Source organism: Coffea arabica, chromosome 8e (genome assembly GCF_036785885.1).
Source record: "Coffea arabica cultivar ET-39 chromosome 8e, Coffea Arabica ET-39 HiFi, whole genome shotgun sequence".
NCBI classification, from domain to species: domain Eukaryota; kingdom Viridiplantae; phylum Streptophyta; class Magnoliopsida; order Gentianales; family Rubiaceae; genus Coffea; species Coffea arabica.
In genome coordinates this window covers 17,182,713-17,195,564 of record NC_092324.1, presented here as the reverse complement: position 1 = coordinate 17,195,564, position 12,852 = coordinate 17,182,713, and the positions used below count along the sequence as shown (strand labels likewise).

At 39.2% G+C, this 12,852-nt stretch overlaps 2 long non-coding RNA genes across 2 annotated transcripts; both read right to left on the bottom strand.

The window, feature by feature from the left end:
* Positions 1-1,535: 1,535 nt before the first annotated feature.
* On the bottom strand, positions 1,536-5,199 carry LOC140013088 (uncharacterized). The gene is made up of 2 exons (XR_011820165.1): positions 4,682-5,199; positions 1,536-2,887 (listed from the first exon to the last, which is right to left on the bottom strand). It is a non-coding gene; the product is annotated as an uncharacterized lncRNA (long non-coding RNA).
* Positions 5,200-7,812: 2,613 nt separating this feature from the next.
* LOC140013075 (uncharacterized) lies at positions 7,813-11,323 on the bottom strand. Its single transcript, XR_011820152.1, has 2 exons — positions 10,959-11,323; positions 7,813-9,164 (listed from the first exon to the last, which is right to left on the bottom strand). It is a non-coding gene; the product is annotated as an uncharacterized lncRNA (long non-coding RNA).
* Between the last annotated feature and the right edge of the window lie 1,529 nt (positions 11,324-12,852).

Here is a 12,852-nt window from a genome sequence, read left to right as displayed (position 1 = left end):
CTTGTCTTAGTTTTCCTTATTTTCCGCTGCCTTGTTTTACAAAAAAAATCTGTTCATTAGCATTGTTGCTTGTTGTGCCGTTTCCTTTCTTTGTGTTGTCACGAAATTCTGGTCGTTGTTCTTGTTGTTGAGTCCGTGGTCAAATCTGTCCGTTGTTAGTCAAAAAAAAAAACACAAACAAAATCTGTTTGCATCGCTTGTCCAAAAACAAACAAAAAAATTCTGTCCGCTAGTTCTTGTTCTTGGTCGCGTCAAATTTCTGGTCGGTCGCATGTATTGTTGCTAGTTCTAATCTGCCCAAATTTTGTACTCGAATTGCAACCATTCTGCCCAGCAATTGGTCCTAGCCGAAACTGAAAAAAAAAAAAAAAGAAATCTGTCCGCAATTCCTTTTTGTGTCTTGTTGCGTCAATTTGTGCCGTAGCATCCCATAGTTGCACCTCCACAATTTGTCTTGTTCTTGGGTCGTTGTTGCCATCACCGAATCTGGCCAAGTCTGGTGTCGTTTCTTGCACCAAATTTCTGTTCAAGTGGTGCGTGTCATAGCAGCCCCAAACTGTCCGTGGAAAAAAAAAAAAAACCTTTGCGGCAGCTAGGGTTCCTTTCCCTCCTTGTCGCATCTTGTGTTGTAGCAATCTGTCCAGATTCCCCCTTCGTTAATTGCTGATTCATATGTGTCTAGATAGTGGGTCCATTCTGGTTGGTTGTTGTGTTGTTGGGGCCGTGTAAACAACCCAGCAAAAGTCACAAAAAAAAAAAGAGAAAAGGAGAGAAAGCCGCATACCTGGTTGTGGCCCTTGGAGTCATTGCTGGAATTTAGTTGTTGGGGCTACCGAGCCTGTTTACTCTTGTTCTTGAACTTTTGTGTTGTTTTTCTTGCAAAACTTGAATACCAACACATCCTTGGGTGAGTTCTTGAGCTTCTTGAGCAAGTTTCTTCAAAATCTTGGCCTACCAAAGACTGGTTTGGAAGTTCTTGAAACCAGAATTGTGCTGAATTCTTTTCTTGGGACTGGAATTGAGTCATGCAAAATCTGATTGAGCATTGAGCCAGAAAAAAAAAAAAAGAGAGGAAGACAGAATAGAAACAAAAGGAACGAAAAAAAAAAAGAAAGAGGAAATAAAAAAAGGAAGGAAAGCAAGGATATTGGCTCTAGTCTCCTACTTGGAGAACCCAAGTCCCACCGTGACCCAACTACTCCTAATTCTGGTAGGATTAATAGGACCCAAGAAACTTATTCGGCCATCCCAAACCATTCCCCCAAAAGCTCTTAACAGACCCCACAGCCCACTTAATATACCACCCAAGCTTCCCTCCAGCCGACCTCCACTGCCATATAATCACCAATTCAGTCTTCCATTCGGCCAAACACCAACTCATTTCCCAAGCCTTGACCGACCTTCACCACCCACAATTCAATAACCCATTCAGTCTTTCAGATTCTGTTTCACATTCGGCCGCACCTACCCTAAGGCGAACCAAAGGGTATCCGCGGGACGCCTGCCCAGCTCTCGCCGGGACTCACTACAATCGATCATTCAAAAGCTCGAAATACTTTAAGTAACCTCAATACATAATTAAAGTACTTCGAATATCTCACACTTACAATTATGCAGCTGTCAAGCTTAAATACAACCCAATGGAAAAGGGGTACTATAGCCATCCGTTATAATATAACTTAAAGTCTTCAAAAGAAAACAATCTAGTACTACTCACGAGCACCCTTGGTCTCGAACCCTGTAAAAGAAATCCACAACGTGGTATGAGCTACACAGCCCAGTGAGGTTCCAAGACACTCTAACAGTTCAAATAAATCAAATAAGTTGGGCATATCATACGCATGGTTCAAGGTTACACAATGGCATGTTATCATGAGGCAATAATCATTGTACAGGTAATTTGAGCATATCATAGGTATGGCACGTTTTCATAAAACGGTTATCATTATGTAAAATAAACACACATTGAAGGATACGGTGTTCCAGTGGAACTCTGTCGGTCATCTGCACCTTATGACTTCCGGATCCCCTCGGTTTGACTGGCCATCACCTTATCCCTCCAGTGGTAATACTCGAGTATACCGAAACGGTTGTCCAGGGTTCCAACCTACCCGACCGAGCCCAGTCCTGGCTCGAGTAGGTCAGTAACCGAGGCAGGGCCCAAGTTCAGCTTAGAGCTTACAACATGCACAAGTAATCAAGTAATTCGGCAAAAGGTAAAATTCATCATTTGAGTAGGTCGAGTGAGGTAAAGTACACACTCGCCTAACAATGATGGACAACTTCATATAACATGCGATTCATGATAATCAAGTGATCAAGTAAGTTGGTGATCACGTAAGCAGATAATCAAGTAAGCAAGTAGCCGAATGGATTAGAAAACGGTAAGTAAACACGGTAAACGGTAAACGGTGGTAATTACGGTTAATTGGCAGACATATGTCATTTTAATAGGCCACCATTGGCCGATTTTCACTTTTTCCACATAAGGGTCGAGGAGATTCACTCCAACCGACTTATGCTGTCATAGCATAATTAATCATTTAAACACATCATGTAGATATGCTCTCCAAACATTTCATATCTAGTATTTCAAGTAATCACATAAATATGCTCTTTAAGCATTTCATATCGAATAGTTCAAATATACATATTTCAGGTATTTCATGTCGAGTAATTCAAGTATACCTTATTCAGATATGCATGAGTGTGGTAAATACTTAACATATAGCACTTAACACTTAATAATCATGGGTTATGCATGTCATAGACTTATTCCAATTACGTATTCCTATATGGAACACTCACCTATAGCAACAAGAGAGTAATACTCAAACAAGTGTCTAGGCGTCCACTTCGAGTTCTTCTTGAAGGTCCCCTTGAGCGCCTGAGCAAATAACCATTAACTATTATACACTATCACTTAGAACTCCTACTTATCAAAGAAGGTTGTACAATCTAAAGGGAATTCATGAATTGGGCCTTAATTATTAATAATCGAGGCTCAAGAGTAAAGTTTTAAAGTCTAAAGAAAGAGACTAACATTTTTCATGAAATCGAGTTCAAAATGTTCAATCGGTATCGAGAAAAGAAGGCAAGTTTCCAAAATCTCATTTCTAAGAAATTGTCAAATTTTAGCTTTGGGTGTCAATTCTAGAAAAATCGTATCTTGCACTACGTAGGTCCAAAATTGGAAAGCTTGATACCATTGGAAACTACATTCCGAGTACTACAAGTTTCTAGAAGACACTTTTCCATGATTCGAAATGGAAGGTATTCAAAAGTTGGATCAAAGTTACTGCTGTAGAATACTAAGACAGTTTCAAGGTTGGTTTTTGGCCAATTTTGGAAATTCAGTAAAATTCACTTGTTTTGAACTAACCTTTGAAATTTGGAAATCAAATAGTGTTGCAATCCAAGAGTATAACAAAACAAGCGGATTGAGAAACGGAGTTTCGAGCACCAAGATATAGTAGCCCCAAGTTGAGGAAGATTCAAGACTGAAGAAGAATTTCCAGTTTTGAACCTCCAACACTAGAAATTTAATTGGGTATCGAAACGAACTTGGATTGGTACCAAAATTGGCAGTATTTTACTCCCATATGAAAGGTACCACTCTATCAAATTTCAGGGAAAAATACTTTCGGTAAGATAGTTAATTAGTCAACCAAAGTTCAGGAAAATTATAAGGCAATCTGCCTTGAGACTTTCATTACCCAATTCAAAACGTCTAATCAAGCAAACTATACAATCATGGTTCATTTGTGAAATAAAGGCCTAAGAAACATCCATAATGCCTTTGGTAAGTGTTTAGTATCAAGAACATCAATTAACAAGTTCACTCCAATATCTTGTTCCAAACCAGTCCAACATTAGGGTTTTTCCAAAACAGAGCAGTCCACTTGTTTCAGTCACAACTCAGTCAATTTAACTCGAAATCGAGCATGGCTTATGCCGTTGGAAAATACGTTCATAGGGGTAAAATATCACAGAAGAAATCATTTCCAAATTCGGCACCAATCTGGTTCAAAATCGGGCATCAAGTTGCTGCCTGAACACTTCATTCCAGATGAACAGAGCAACAGGACAGCGAACTTAAAACATTTGGTTCGGCTTGCTCACAAAGAATCAGAACGTGCATTATATACCAAATTAAAGCCAGGAATGTCTAGTTTCCAACGCCACCAACGGCACATGATTTCGACATCCGAGGACAGAGTTATAGCCAAAATACTACCACTGGTCAGAATCATACGCGAACAGTTTTCCAGATTGCTAGTTTCTCAAGAAAAATTCATTTGCTCAATCAAACCTCAATATTTTCCAATGAAATTTTTCACACATCTAATACATCCTATAAACATCTAATTCAAGCCATTAAACCATTAAAAATTGGCCTGGAAATGGCCGAACATGGCAGGGGCAAAATCGGAAGTTTTTGCTTCTTACACCCAATGAAGTTTCTACTAATTACCCACCACTAATGCATCATTATAACCACTAAACCAACAATATAATCACCATCAATCATCACATCAGCAACAATAACCCAAGTGTGGGAATTCCAAGAGCCCACTATCACATTTTTACACCATACACAAGCTAACCAAATGCATGCATGAACTTAACAAGGTAAGATAGCTTCCAAACTTCAAGTTTTCAAGAGTGGATCATCACTTACTTTGGGTTGATGTTCAGCAGAATTTTCGGCCCTCTATTACCCCAGAAAAACCGTGATTTCCAGCCCTTGTTTGCAGCTCAAAATGATCCTCAAGTGTCAAGCTAGGTGTGGTGCAAGTTTGGTTAATTTTGGAGATGATTTGGAGTGGTTTTGAGTGAGATTAGTGAGCAGAAATTTTGTTGCAAATGAGTTAGAGAGAGGAGGGAGCTGGCCGGCTGTTTGAAGCTCAAGAGAGAGAGAGAGTGATCAGATTTTAGCTTCCAAGAGAAGACATTAACTTGTGGCCTCAAGTCACCCATTAGTCAACTCACATTAGGGTGCGTTTGGCGCGATTAGGGCTCGATTTTCTCGCGCGTTTGGTTCACTAGTGCACTAAACCTCCAATGTATTTATATTCATGTAGATAATATTCACTCTTAATTGTCCCGAAATAAAGGTCTAAAGTCCCTCAAATAAAGTCGCGCGTGTGAAAACGCGTACCGTCAATTTTTTACGCTATAACGCGAAACCTCCGGGAAATTCTTATAACGATAGTACTAATAACTATCACTTGAGTATTTAAACATTAAAATACCGAATTTAGGTCCATTGTACATGTCTCCAATATTCCAAACTTATTGTACTCTCAAGCGGATAAAATCTTCAAGCACTATTCACTGTTTTTACTAAACGCGCTCCAGGAAATTAATTCATGAAATGAGTTACTTTAAAAATATAACGAAGTTATATTACCATGTATTTAGGTCTAATAAGACTAGAAAATATTCCTCGAGGCAAATATCCAATTAAATAATTTATTAAGCCACAAATTAGGCTAAAAAAATAATAGTTTTTACGAGTCCTCACAACCTCCCCTCCTTAAAAGAATTTCGTCCTCGAAATTCATACCTTCTGTAATCTCAGACAACTCTGAACCATGTGGTGTGTTCATGTTATGCTTTCTTTCTGATGCCATTGGTCGGTTTCTCCTTCCATTGACTTGTCGAGGGACAGTTCCATTTCCTTGTGGAGCAGTAGTTTCTCGTGGATACCTCCTTGGACAGTCATGAACTTTATGGTTGGTACTCCCACACCCCATACACTTTCGTCCCTTTAGCCAACAGTTTTCTTCAATGTGATTCGTCCTTCCACAATATCCACAAGTCGGACGAGGTGTTGTGACCTGACTGGCTTGCGAGGTTTTCTTTGATCGTGTCTGTTCTACTGAAGTCCCTCGCGACATAGTTCCTTTTGGTTCCTTTATCATGAGTGGTGCAGGAAATAACAGTCCTACTCCATCCACTTCTTTTCTAACTTTGGGTGGTGGTCCATTTCCTCCTAGTGTACTATCAGATGCATCTCTTTTCCTTGCTTGGAGAGCTCTCAGTTGAGATTTTGTGCTTTCTACCCTTTGCGCTTTTTCGAGAGCGTCACTAAATGTTTCAACCTGTGCTGCAGCAAGGGCATCTTGGATTTCCAAATCTAATCCTTGGATAAACCTTCTTATTCTCTTCCGTTCAGTAGCCACCAATTCTGGGGCATATGTAGATAACTTTGTAAAGCGTGTTTCATACTCAGCTACGCTCAAAGTTCCTTGACGAAGCTTTATAAAATCATCTTCTCTCTTTTCTTGGACAAGTGGAGGAAGAAATTTCTCATTAAATTCACGTACAAAGTTTATCCAAGTCCTTAGGGTTTGATCTCTTTCCCACTTGTTTCTTATAACATTCCACCAGGCTCGGGCTGCTCCTTCAAGTTGAAATACAGCAAAGGTGACTTGTCTCTCCTCTGTGTAATCCAAGGCATCGAATATATTTCTTATATTCTCTAACCAATTCTCAGCCACCTCTGGATCAGGTCCTCCAGCAAACTTGGGCGGGGAAAATTTTTGAAACCGCTCTAAAGCTCGATCCTCCCCTATCTCTTGGTTTCCACGTTGGTTTCCTTGTCCAACACCTTGACCTTGTTGAGCTACCAAGAGCTCCAGGATATCCGTCATGCGAGTTAAAACTTGTCCCATTTGGTCATTTCCTCTCCCAACACTTGACTCAACGTTTTGATCAATACCGGACCCATTAGCTACTCTTTCATTTCGGGGTTGTCTAGGTTGACGTCCCTTTCGTTGTCCTCTAGTTTCCATGTTCACAACTAATCTATACGCACATGCATAACCCTCACACTTAGTTAAAATTGAACTATACTCATATACCAGTAGCAACATTTAAAGAGAATGAAGTCACTTACACAAATAACATTATCACTATGCAAGTAAACACAAACTAGAGTTCATTAAATTATAAAACAAGTTATGGCCAAGTAAAGTTCATGCCAAGTCAAAGTCAATAGCAAAATAAACAAGTGATCATCACAAGTACATTCATCTTCAAGGCGCAGACTCTAAGTTCTACTCCCATCGTCTCACTATAAAAGATCACAAGTAGGGATTCACTAGATTATTGGAACTAGACGATTCTCATTCCCTAACATGCTCGATTTCAATCCCAACACAAGGATCTTTTGAGTTACAATATTTTCCATCTTCCACTCTTAATTATTGTACCATCTTAACCAAACAATTATTGGTTTCCTGCAACCATTCACATGAAATATCGATTCATTCTTATTCCCCAAAAATGGAGATATAAAGTCCTTATGGTTGCCCTCAACTCTCAAGTACTCGGGTACAAGAATCCGAAATAAGGTAATTCACAACTCGAGCCGGCCGGTCCCAAGACTAAATCACCACATTCGAGATTCCTACCCAACATACATATCAAATTCCCTCCAATTATCAAGATAAAGGTTTTACAACCTATAACATTCATGATTCACAGCTTACATTTTTTTTTTTTTGAAGGGCACTTAAACCTTTACTCAATCACATAGTAAGGACCATAACACCACTTGGTCCTATCTTGCTCCTTTGTAGAGACCACGTGAATTGGCTCTAAATTTCATTGCTACAAGCAATCATTTAACTTTCAAACCAGTCCCACAGTCCGGCATCCTAAACATTTAAGCCTAGGATACACTACAAAGATCTGAAGCCTAAGCTCTGATACCAACTGTGACGCCCCCACTTCTCCCTAAGGCGAACCAAAGGGTATCCGCGGGACGCCTGCCCAGCTCTCGCCGGGACTCACTACAATCGATCATTCAAAAGCTCGAAATACTTTAAGTAACCTCAATACATAATTAAAGTACTTCGAATATCTCACACTTACAATTATGCAGCTGTCAAGCTTAAATACAACCCAATGGAAAAGGGGTACTATAGCCATCCGTTATAATATAACTTAAAGTCTTCAAAAGAAAACAATCTAGTACTACTCACGAGCACCCTTGGTCTCGAACCCTGTAAAAGAAATCCACAACGTGGTATGAGCTACACAGCCCAGTGAGGTTCCAAGACACTCTAACAGTTCAAATAAATCAAATAAGTTGGGCATATCATACGCATGGTTCAAGGTTACACAATGGCATGTTATCATGAGGCAATAATCATTGTACAGGTAATTTGAGCATATCATAGGTATGGCACGTTTTCATAAAACGGTTATCATTATGTAAAATAAACACACATTGAAGGATACGGTGTTCCAGTGGAACTCTGTCGGTCATCTGCACCTTATGACTTCCGGATCCCCTCGGTTTGACTGGCCATCACCTTATCCCTCCAGTGGTAATACTCGAGTATACCGAAACGGTTGTCCAGGGTTCCAACCTACCCGACCGAGCCCAGTCCTGGCTCGAGTAGGTCAGTAACCGAGGCAGGGCCCAAGTTCAGCTTAGAGCTTACAACATGCACAAGTAATCAAGTAATTCGGCAAAAGGTAAAATTCATCATTTGAGTAGGTCGAGTGAGGTAAAGTACACACTCGCCTAACAATGATGGACAACTTCATATAACATGCGATTCATGATAATCAAGTGATCAAGTAAGTTGGTGATCACGTAAGCAGATAATCAAGTAAGCAAGTAGCCGAATGGATTAGAAAACGGTAAGTAAACACGGTAAACGGTAAACGGTGGTAATTACGGTTAATTGGCAGACATATGTCATTTTAATAGGCCACCATTGGCCGATTTTCACTTTTTCCACATAAGGGTCGAGGAGATTCACTCCAACCGACTTATGCTGTCATAGCATAATTAATCATTTAAACACATCATGTAGATATGCTCTCCAAACATTTCATATCTAGTATTTCAAGTAATCACATAAATATGCTCTTTAAGCATTTCATATCGAATAGTTCAAATATACATATTTCAGGTATTTCATGTCGAGTAATTCAAGTATACCTTATTCAGATATGCATGAGTGTGGTAAATACTTAACATATAGCACTTAACACTTAATAATCATGGGTTATGCATGTCATAGACTTATTCCAATTACGTATTCCTATATGGAACACTCACCTATAGCAACAAGAGAGTAATACTCAAACAAGTGTCTAGGCGTCCACTTCGAGTTCTTCTTGAAGGTCCCCTTGAGCGCCTGAGCAAATAACCATTAACTATTATACACTATCACTTAGAACTCCTACTTATCAAAGAAGGTTGTACAATCTAAAGGGAATTCATGAATTGGGCCTTAATTATTAATAATCGAGGCTCAAGAGTAAAGTTTTAAAGTCTAAAGAAAGAGACTAACATTTTTCATGAAATCGAGTTCAAAATGTTCAATCGGTATCGAGAAAAGAAGGCAAGTTTCCAAAATCTCATTTCTAAGAAATTGTCAAATTTTAGCTTTGGGTGTCAATTCTAGAAAAATCGTATCTTGCACTACGTAGGTCCAAAATTGGAAAGCTTGATACCATTGGAAACTACATTCCGAGTACTACAAGTTTCTAGAAGACACTTTTCCATGATTCGAAATGGAAGGTATTCAAAAGTTGGATCAAAGTTACTGCTGTAGAATACTAAGACAGTTTCAAGGTTGGTTTTTGGCCAATTTTGGAAATTCAGTAAAATTCACTTGTTTTGAACTAACCTTTGAAATTTGGAAATCAAATAGTGTTGCAATCCAAGAGTATAACAAAACAAGCGGATTGAGAAACGGAGTTTCGAGCACCAAGATATAGTAGCCCCAAGTTGAGGAAGATTCAAGACTGAAGAAGAATTTCCAGTTTTGAACCTCCAACACTAGAAATTTAATTGGGTATCGAAACGAACTTGGATTGGTACCAAAATTGGCAGTATTTTACTCCCATATGAAAGGTACCACTCTATCAAATTTCAGGGAAAAATACTTTCGGTAAGATAGTTAATTAGTCAACCAAAGTTCAGGAAAATTATAAGGCAATCTGCCTTGAGACTTTCATTACCCAATTCAAAACGTCTAATCAAGCAAACTATACAATCATGGTTCATTTGTGAAATAAAGGCCTAAGAAACATCCATAATGCCTTTGGTAAGTGTTTAGTATCAAGAACATCAATTAACAAGTTCACTCCAATATCTTGTTCCAAACCAGTCCAACATTAGGGTTTTTCCAAAACAGAGCAGTCCACTTGTTTCAGTCACAACTCAGTCAATTTAACTCGAAATAGAGCATGGCTTACGCCGTTGGAAAATACGTTCATAGGGGTAAAATATCACAGAAGAAATCATTTCCAAATTCGGCACCAATCTGGTTCAAAATCGGGCATCAAGTTGCTGCCTGAACACTTCATTCCAGATGAACAGAGCAACAGGACAGCGAACTTAAAACATTTGGTTCGGCTTGCTCACAAAGAATCAGAACGTGCATTATATACCAAATTAAAGCCAGGAATGTCTAGTTTCCAACGCCACCAACGGCACATGATTTCGACATCCGAGGACAGAGTTATAGCCAAAATACTACCACTGGTCAGAATCATACGCGAACAGTTTTCCAGATTGCTAGTTTCTCAAGAAAAATTCATTTGCTCAATCAAACCTCAATATTTTCCAATGAAATTTTTCACACATCTAATACATCCTATAAACATCTAATTCAAGCCATTAAACCATTAAAAATTGGCCTGGAAATGGCCGAACATGGCAGGGGCAAAATCGGAAGTTTTTGCTTCTTACACCCAATGAAGTTTCTACTAATTACCCACCACTAATGCATCATTATAACCACTAAACCAACAATATAATCACCATCAATCATCACATCAGCAACAATAACCCAAGTGTGGGAATTCCAAGAGCCCACTATCACATTTTTACACCATACACAAGCTAACCAAATGCATGCATGAACTTAACAAGGTAAGATAGCTTCCAAACTTCAAGTTTTCAAGAGTGGATCATCACTTACTTTGGGTTGATGTTCAGCAGAATTTTCGGCCCTCTATTACCCCAGAAAAACCGTGATTTCCAGCCCTTGTTTGCAGCTCAAAATGATCCTCAAGTGTCAAGCTAGGTGTGGTGCAAGTTTGGTTAATTTTGGAGATGATTTGGAGTGGTTTTGAGTGAGATTAGTGAGCAGAAATTTTGTTGCAAATGAGTTAGAGAGAGGAGGGAGCTGGCCGGCTGTTTGAAGCTCAAGAGAGAGAGAGAGTGATCAGATTTTAGCTTCCAAGAGAAGACATTAACTTGTGGCCTCAAGTCACCCATTAGTCAACTCACATTAGGGTGCGTTTGGCGCGATTAGGGCTCGATTTTCTCGCGCGTTTGGTTCACTAGTGCACTAAACCTCCAATGTATTTATATTCATGTAGATAATATTCACTCTTAATTGTCCCGAAATAAAGGTCTAAAGTCCCTCAAATAAAGTCGCGCGTGTGAAAACGCGTACCGTCAATTTTTTTACGCTATAACGCGAAACCTCCGGGAAATTCTTATAACGATAGTACTAATAACTATCACTTGAGTATTTAAACATTAAAATACCGAATTTAGGTCCATTATACATGTCTCCAATATTCCAAACTTATTGTACTCTCAAGCGGATAAAATCTTCAAGCACTATTCACTGTTTTTACTAAACGCGCTCCAGGAAATTAATTCATGAAATGAGTTACTTTAAAAATATAACGAAGTTATATTACCATGTATTTAGGTCTAATAAGACTAGAAAATATTCCTCGAGGCAAATATCCAATTAAATAATTTATTAAGCCACAAATTAGGCTAAAAAAATAATAGTTTTTACGAGTCCTCACAGTTGGTCATGGCATGTTCCATCCCGAAGTCACTTGGACACTTTGTGAGTTTCCATGGAGTTTATCTTTTAGGAACTAAATCTCTTTGGTATCACTTCATGGAACAATGTCCAATCAAATCTGTCCGCGCCATTGGAGGATTCATTCGAGCTCATCTCAAAAGGGAAATTCCAGATTCTACTTCTTATTCTTTACCTATGGTTCATTCATCACCTTTGCCTTATTTTGAGCATGTTACTAGCACTAACTCTTGTTGCTCTTACGTAGATCTTGATGAGGAAGGACTAGCACTGGACTCTCAAGTTGAATCAATTGGTGGAAGAAATATTGAAGTGTCAAAGGGAGTTCTCACATTTAAATCTTGCTCTAAACCTTCTTACTATTTAGTTAATAATGTTCCCTTATTTCTTTATCCAATTTCTGAATTGTTTCAAGTTGAAGGTTATTTTGTGTTTGTAGGTTGTAAAGCTGGCCAAAATTTCCCAACTATGACTAAAGAGTTGCAACCTGATTTCGTACTTGTTCCAGATGCATATGGCGCGAACGCATGTGATTCGTATGGAGTGCGTCTCACTTCATTACTACCGCTTATGTTGGGTGATGCACACAAGTGTGTCAATCACAATCCGAATGCTACCCCTACCTCCCTGGGTCATATTTATATGGGTGTACAACACGGGTGGTTCAGTGTCCTACCTCCAGCTTGGAAAATTGAGTTGATTCAGCAATGCCTAGGGTCGAACTGTACCATCTTGCACAACCAGATTCGGGGCTTTTTTAGTCCCAACGAACATCGTTATCAAGTGCACGTGAATGCCCATACTCGAAGACAAATTGGAGAGCTTTGTGTTGCAACCTGGAACGTTCACAAGCCTTACACACGTTCCTTCTTACCTTGGCGAATGTCCTTGTTCGAGAGGCCCTTGAAGCTGACTAAGAGACATGTGCACCGAATTATTTTAATCATAACATATGCAAGTGTTATTCAATCTAAGAGGGCCAATATGTGGAGATTTGAGGTGTCATACTGGCAACTCTTGTTAGTCT